This window comes from Anarrhichthys ocellatus, unplaced genomic scaffold, assembly GCF_004355925.1.
Source record: "Anarrhichthys ocellatus isolate YVR2014 unplaced genomic scaffold, GSC_Weel_1.0 scaffold4, whole genome shotgun sequence".
Lineage (NCBI taxonomy): Eukaryota > Metazoa > Chordata > Actinopteri > Perciformes > Anarhichadidae > Anarrhichthys > Anarrhichthys ocellatus.
The window spans coordinates 7,932,409-7,940,112 of NW_022280034.1; the positions used below are offsets into that span (position 1 = coordinate 7,932,409).

Sequence of the window (7,704 nt, forward strand, 5' to 3'; positions counted from 1 at the left end):
GCAAAATGCAAAAATACTCAACCATAAGTAAAAGCCCTGCATTCAAAGTGTCACTTTGAGTAAAAGTACAGAAGTACAATCAGCTAAATGTACTTAAAGTAGAGCTTAATTGATTGGTCTAAAATTAGTCTGCAACAATCCTGTGAATGTAATAATGAATATTATATTATTTGATCAATATAAGTGATTAAAGCAGCATTTTGATGTAATAGCTGGTGAAGGTGGATGTAATTTAAACTTTAATTCTACTGGGAGGTTTAATCTATAATAAAGTATCACATGTCATAGAGTGATCATGTGTGCAGTTGCACAGTAACCAAAGGTTTTCAGATACAAATAATGGAGTAAAACAAAGTACAAGTACCTCCGATTTGAACTTTATAGTAAAGGCTATTATTTATTTAACTTGCTGTAGTTACTTTAAATACTGGATATTTGGCCACTAACACATGCAGTAACTGCAAAAGTTTAAGTTGTATCAAGTAAACAACAGCACCCACTGTGTGTGGTTTTTTTTTCCAGTCAGGCATTCGTGAGGCCAGCTACGGGTCTCTCTGGAAAAAGTGGGTGGCGATGTTGTATGTAGGCATGGAGAGAAGCGCAAAGCGACCCGCCTGCGCCCGTTCCTAACGTGATGACAGCTGAATCTACCGAGACAGAGCCACCGGGACCACCGGGTCACTTTCACACTGTCAACATGTCGTCTGGGCCTTGACGCTAAAAAAGGAGAAAGCCGTTATTTCCGGGAACAATGACTGCGCGCATTGTTCCAAAGCTGTGGGAAGTGTAGCCGCTCCAAGAAAGTTGAGTCGCGCAGAAAAAAAGCAACTCGCGGCCACCTCATCATCAGGCTGAAGAAGTTGGACTTCTTGTCCGACTGACTCGATCCCACATTTTCCACAGGACGTTCAGACTCTTTATAGGTAAGGAAAAGCAAGACTTATCATAATGCATATTCTTTAGGTCGATCATGGGATGAAGTACGAGTAGAGATGCATATTTTAATAACACAAGAATATGCTTCTTCATAACATTGCCTCAGAGTAATAACGGTGCATTTTCCTCTATTATACATAAATGAAGAGTTTTGCACTGTTGTTTGGTGCTGACAGTGCATAATGCGTACTTTGAACAGGCAGCCTTTGGTGTGAATACAGAGCATTGAGGCTAAATGACTAATGCGTGAGCTGAATGAGTGATGGCAGTGAACACAAGCGCTGCAGACCAAATAATCCCCCCGCTGTCTGTCTGTCACCTGTGGCCGCTGCTGTCAGTTGTTCCACCATGTGAGAGCCACACACACACACACTGAGGGAATATTCTAGTCACACACACACACGTACACACGTTTCACTGTGGTGGTCTGGTCTCCAGCACACTGATATCCTGGGCTGGTTCTGCTCTACTCTTTTCTACTCTATTTGGTTGAATTCTGTCTATTCTGTTCTGTTAGATTATATTGTGCTCTGTTCTATTCTGTTCTAATATTCTGATATATTCTACTTTATCATGTTCTGCTTTTTTCTATTCTAACACTTGCTGCTCTATTCTATTCGGTTCTCTTCTAATATATTTTGTTCTGCTTGATTTTGTTCTGTTTTATTCTATTATATTCTATTTTTTATCATGTTCTGTCTGATTCTGGTGAACTATGTTCTGTCCCATCTGATGACATGTCATTGTATTACATACTATTACAATCAGTTGGAGGTGTGTGTTCTCTGGCTTAAAGGACACAATGACCAGACAGCAATGTCTGTTTTTTTTGTTTTTGTTTACCTTTGCAAATTAAATACCCGACAAAACAAAATGCTAAATTAAAGTAAAGACCAAATAAGTGTTGGTACGTAGTGTTGATTGTATTTTACAGCTCTGACAGGAGTCTGTAGGTCTTTTGTGTCGTTGACTCAGCCACTTGGCACAAAGAGTCTGAAGCTAAATGATGTCCAGTTTGTCACTTGAACTGAGTCAGCTATCCAGATTTAGTGGAACAGACGTGGAGTGTGCTGCAAAGCCTACGCACAATATGGACCGAATGTAATAATCTGCTAAAACTGACAACCACGTTACCATTTGTTTAAGCATAACAACGTAATCGAAGGCAAAAGATTCAATTATCAGGACGAATCTCCCAAACACAAAGAGAAGAGCAAGAGCCAAACATGATCTGTAAACTTCATTTCACTATAACTGCATTAATCATCAGGACAGTTTATTCATACTGTCAGTGATATTCAGCATCATAAGTGTCTATTTAAAAAGAACAGTGTCTTTGTAGCTATTTTATCTGTCAGGGTATTACTTAATAATCAGAACAGACCTGACAGGCAAGGTTTCAGAGTTGGTTGACCGGTATAGCAACAGATTATTTCCTTTCATCTTCCTCATATATATTTATTGTCGAGCCATTACATGCCCACGTTTGTTCTATTAGCACACTAATGTGATGATGTGCCTTCATGACAGCATTTACACACACACTTTAGTCATGGAGCTTTGGTTTCGAAAGTCGAAAATAGCGACAAAACTTGCTTGAATCTCCACTGCACTCCAGTTTCTCATCATCCTCCATGTTTGTCTTCATGTTCTGTTCCACATGTGCGTGTTCATAAACAAAGGAAGCGAATGTGTTGTTTCATCCTGACACCGAAAAGCCACAAATACAAAATGTGTTGTGTAGCAAAATGATGCTTGTTTCTGATCCATTCATTGACTCTTTAAAGTCGTGCCTTTGAACCAGCCGCACTGCAGTCAGGACACTAGTTTGTGTTTCTGCTCTTGCTTTGGCGCTTGCACACACCATAAAGGTTTTTTTGAATTGTTCCTCGCCGACAGATATCCAACCTGCAATCTTTATGTGAAAATGAAAGACTCTGTAACTTGTGCTGTCATGTAAACCAGGACTGTGCATCACAGTGTATTTTACCTTTTCTTTCTTCTGAGTCATAACTGACAAACCGCCTGAAGCCTGCTTTTTGAACCACTTTGAACCATCAGCCTCAATCAAGGGTATCTTCTTCTTTCTTCTTCTTTTCTGTTGTGCTGCTTGTGTGTTTAGTTCAGAGTCAGGAATTGGGATGCACTTAAACATCCTACACTGAATTATTCATGGCTTGTATCAGGTTCCTATATCACCACTTGGTGACAAAGAAACCTGAGATGTTTGTGTCAGTTTGCGTGTGTTACATGCATGACACAAACATGATGCAGTAACTCCCCAATAAATCCTTTGAAAACATGTCATTGTGCTTATTGTAACAGCAGTATAGAGAATCACTGTGACGTGATGATAATTGCAACCAACCCAAGGCACTCCAAGCTATAACAGCGGAACAGAATATCAAACAGAGCAAAATAGCACTTTTAAAAATATCTTGATGATGCGTGGGACAAACAGAAACATTACAAATGTGATGTAAAACTCAGTCACTCTAGAGAGAAGGCAGTTCTCAAACATTAAACGGTGACATTCCTTACGTTCTTTGCTGGCGGCACAGTATTAGCTCGGCTGAAAAGGCATGGAAATTAATTTGAACTGAATGTGAAAAGTTAGGAAAATTAGTTTCGTGCCAGTATGAGCAGAGGCTGCAAAGAAAAGGGTGAAGCCTGAGCATTGCTCATCAGACATCATAAACAGATATTCCAGCACAGTAAGGCTGAGCTGAAATGTGATCTGATGTTAATTATATGGTTGAGGTTATTAAAGAGAATGAAGAGTGCTTGGTCTTTTTTTTTTTTTTTTTTTGAGCTGAGGCCCAACCGAAATTGCTTACATAGACAAAATAGTTGTGTTTCAGACTGAGGCAATAAGCCGTGAAGACAGAGAGACTTCATGCTCGCAAGAAGAAAGACTAAACAAGAACAGCTCTTCATCAAGGCTCAGTACTCTGCCAGCTGCTACTGTCATGAGCAGTAGATGATGAAGTACTGAAATAAGTAGCATGCATTTGTTTTGGTCGACATAAAAGGCATATAAATGCCTCAGCTAATGATCCTTTGGCCGCCGTATACGTACGTGATATTCTGCAACATACACATTAAGATACTTTGAAGATCACTTGTGAGGGAGTTGAAACTTGAAGCTGGACTTTGCTCTTGCAATCATCCTTCTACAAATTAAAGTGAGTGTCTTGAGTATCTGACAATTAAGACGTATATTAGTTTTATGATCTTGTGAAAATGTAATTGTTGTGATATTTAGGATGTGCTGGATCTCTGTGGAGAGCATTAAGAAACTAGTTTTATGGACCATAGAGACTTCTGTTGTAACTTTACCCCCTAATAAGCTTTATTTAATCATGTACAATTATTTCTGACACTGAGAGTGATTCATGTTTGTGTTCTCATGGTTTGATTGTTACTTATGTGACCATTTCAAGATGGATTTTACCGGCACTGCAGTGTTTTGGGAAGAATTCATACGGAGCTGGTATTTCAGTCCTCTACGTCAACTATTCCAGTCCCAGTAAGCGGTCCCAAGAGTCGAAACTCATCAAATCCGCCTAAGTTTTGCCATCTTGGCAGTCTCTCTTTTCGATGTCCTCAATTCACCCGGAGTTGGTTTAAACGTTTGGGAGGAAAATGTGAGAATTTAGTGTTTGGGTGGATTGCCGAGAAAAGAGCAAATTTATTTCACCCTCCGTGAATTGATCATGTTTCTGCAGGCAGGGAGAGATGAGTTAAGTAACAGCTCACATGCAAACTATTAGGTGCTCTCAGCCATGTTTTTAAAGGAGTGGCACATCCTCGGGCGCCTCGAGGGTTCCCTCCGCTGTCCAAACAGATCCGTGTATCCGTGACAACGCAGTCTCTGCCCTGTGAGCTCAGACATCTGAGCTGTCCTCCTCCTCGCTGTGGAAATGTTTATGCAAAAGAGCGTTTCCACCCAGTGTGTGTGTGTGTGTGTGTGTGTGTGTATATGTGCGAGTGTCATTAATATTCAACACGTGCAGGCTTGAGAGAGGAATGGAGGAGCAAATATGTGAGAGAAAAAGAAGCGAAGGAAAGGAAGAAAAAGGATGCAATGGAGTCTGAATAATGAGCACATTCCACTAAAGGGATGCCGGTTTGCTCACCAAACTGCAAGATATTCGACGTGAATGAAAATGTCCAGACGAAGGTGGACTTAGAGCTGTGGATGAGCCAACAAGCGTGTTTCCAGTCTTTTTCCAAGGACCCACCCAGGGTTTTCCCCTACATTCATCTAACGGCAGTAACACATCTTGCAATGCCGTCTCTACTGTTAGAGAAGTTACAGACAGTGTTTCAACTCCTATAAATAAGGCAGTAAGCAGAATAAAAACACATTTTGCTGTTTTTAAAACGTTTTATGTCCAGACGAGATGCAAACAATACAGGACGGCTGTAGAAGTACAGATGTCAGAAGTACAGATGTGAACAAATTCATTTTTACAGACTTTTTGATGCAATCAGGGAAGGATTTCTGTCTCAAGGTGGACAACACTGAGAGGAAATGTCCTTTTGTGAGTAAAGGACGATATTGGTCCGATGCATTTGCAAACGTCAACCTAACCACAGAAGACAGCTTTCTGTTTGGGCTATTTTAGATAAAAGGAGCGGCCCTTACTGTCTCTTTATTTAAACAATTGTGTCAAAAAAAGGGTTTTGTTTCCACTACAGTGATTGTTTGTATTGAAATGCAGAGCTGGACTGTTAATGTACAGTACTGTATGTCTGCGTGCTCTTTTCATCTCAGTGTATGTGTTTACGGTTTGGATGTTTGAGCGGAATGAGACGGCTTCGCCGACTATTTCAACAGAGTTTGGCATCTTTAGGCCTTTGACTCAGCTTGCCAGATGTGTTCATTTCATCCAGCTGGCTGAGGCCACGTAGTGCTGCCTCATCTGGCTGAAATGCACTTTAAAGCCAGACTGCTCCCTTCACTGTCCTGCTTTTTACTTGTTGTTTAGAACAATAACTGTAGAGCACACGGTGGAGCCATACATTTGGTAAACGATTAACAGTCACTTATGTGATAGTAAAGTGAATATCTTTGGGTTGTGGACTGTTTGTCAGACAAAATGAACAACCTTGAGCTTTGAGACATTTTTAAGACATTTTATCAACCAAACATATAATCCATAATGAAAATCCAGCCCTCGTATAAGGACTAGACCACCAAGCACTACAAATGCCTCAAACTAAATATTTTCTAATGGGTTTATGTGTGTGTGTACTGTTTAACAAATTATTTAGCAGTCACAGTTCAGATCTCAACCATTTCAACAAATTATGACAAGTATTCACTCCTGCTGTGGTTCCTTACACTTTAATTGCAATGGAATACAAATAATTATATCCAAATTGGTTATGTCGTTCTGTGACGGGGGGGTGTGAGCCACTGACTCTACAAACAGATGGTTAGAAAACCACATGACCTGTGTTGACAACTGTCAGCCACACAGAGCCTCCCCCCCCCAATCACATGTGCTGAAAGACTAGACGGTCAAAAGAAAAGCAACAGATGTCCCACAGTTTTTAATATCCAGAACCGTCCACTGGCTGGTCACCTGTTTTGGCGATTGTTGTTTCGAGGTGAATGCGTTTTAGTGGGCTCAGCACTCTGGATGGGAGGACTACACTTCTGCACAGTAAACAATCGGTATCAAAAGACATCAGCTGTCATCCAGCCCACTCCAGAGGCTTCTACCAGTCTCGTCTGTGTCTGTGTGTGTGTGTGTGTGTGTGCTGACATCCACGTGGCAGTGTGCCACTCCAGTGTATCTGAATAGGATGAATGGCACATTGGTCGTGCATCAGTGTGAGCCTCGTCCTGGCAGGCAGACAGATAATGAGGCAACGGCTTCATTGTTGCTATCGGATGACCCGGTTCAATAGAAGGAACAGGCAGTCAGCAGATCCCACTTCCTCCACTCGGTGCTCACACTCACACAGTGTTTCAGCACACACCCTGCTGTACCTGTAAGGACAGAGGACAACCTGAGATGCCTGGCAGCACATTTAAAGGAGGAGCAGTTTGAACCTAGTTATAAGTAGAAGGGGCACATTTAATGGGTTCTTCCATTTAATGGTCCATGCTACAACCTTCCGCAAAGTTTCATGAATATCACGCCTGTTTTCCTGTAATCCCGCTGACAAACAGACAAACAAACCAAACTTAAAAGTTAACCTCCTTGGCGAAGCCAGCAAAGTTGAGGTTCCACAGTCAACATTAGTGGAACAAAACCATTTTGGGTAAGCTTAAGAAGAGCAGATACTGTTAAACAGAGAGCACGTTCACCAGAAAGCAGCCGGCAATTTATTTTTCGTGGTTTCGCCACAGCTGATTAAATCTGCAAGCGGCGGTTGTAATTATATCCTGCCAAAGTTTTTATTTTGTCACCTGCAACAGCTTTTTAAGACACTGAAATTGTGGCTCTTGTGATTTAAAAATTGCACTCTTTTAAAATGCATTTTTAATATAGAAACGGTTAATAGTTTAGCCCCCAATGTTGTAGTGGTCTAGTACAGCTTACTGTGATGTCTTTCTCTTCAGATTATCTTTATGAATGAATAATGTGTGATATTTTTGATGTAGATTGGTTTGCATTATCAGTTTGTAGGATTAGTGAAGGGGGATGATGGTTGCAGGACCATGCCTCAGGTCAGACAGTAGGTGCTTTGTCCCACTATCAGCTGTTATGTATTGCGTGTGTGTGTGTGTGTGTGTGTGTGTGTGTGTGT

The 7,704-nt window shown here is 41.0% G+C and overlaps 1 protein-coding gene across 2 annotated transcripts in view; it reads left to right on the forward strand.

Moving 5' to 3' along the window:
* Positions 1-594: 594 nt before the first annotated feature.
* The window catches only part of dnmbp (dynamin binding protein), a 40,103-nt gene continuing 32,993 nt past the window's right edge, over positions 595-7,704 (forward strand). For both annotated transcript variants that reach the window (XM_031843217.1, XM_031843215.1), the window contains exon 1: positions 595-923. The gene's annotated coding sequence lies outside the window, so the exon portion shown is untranslated. The remainder of the gene's footprint in view (positions 924-7,704) is intronic.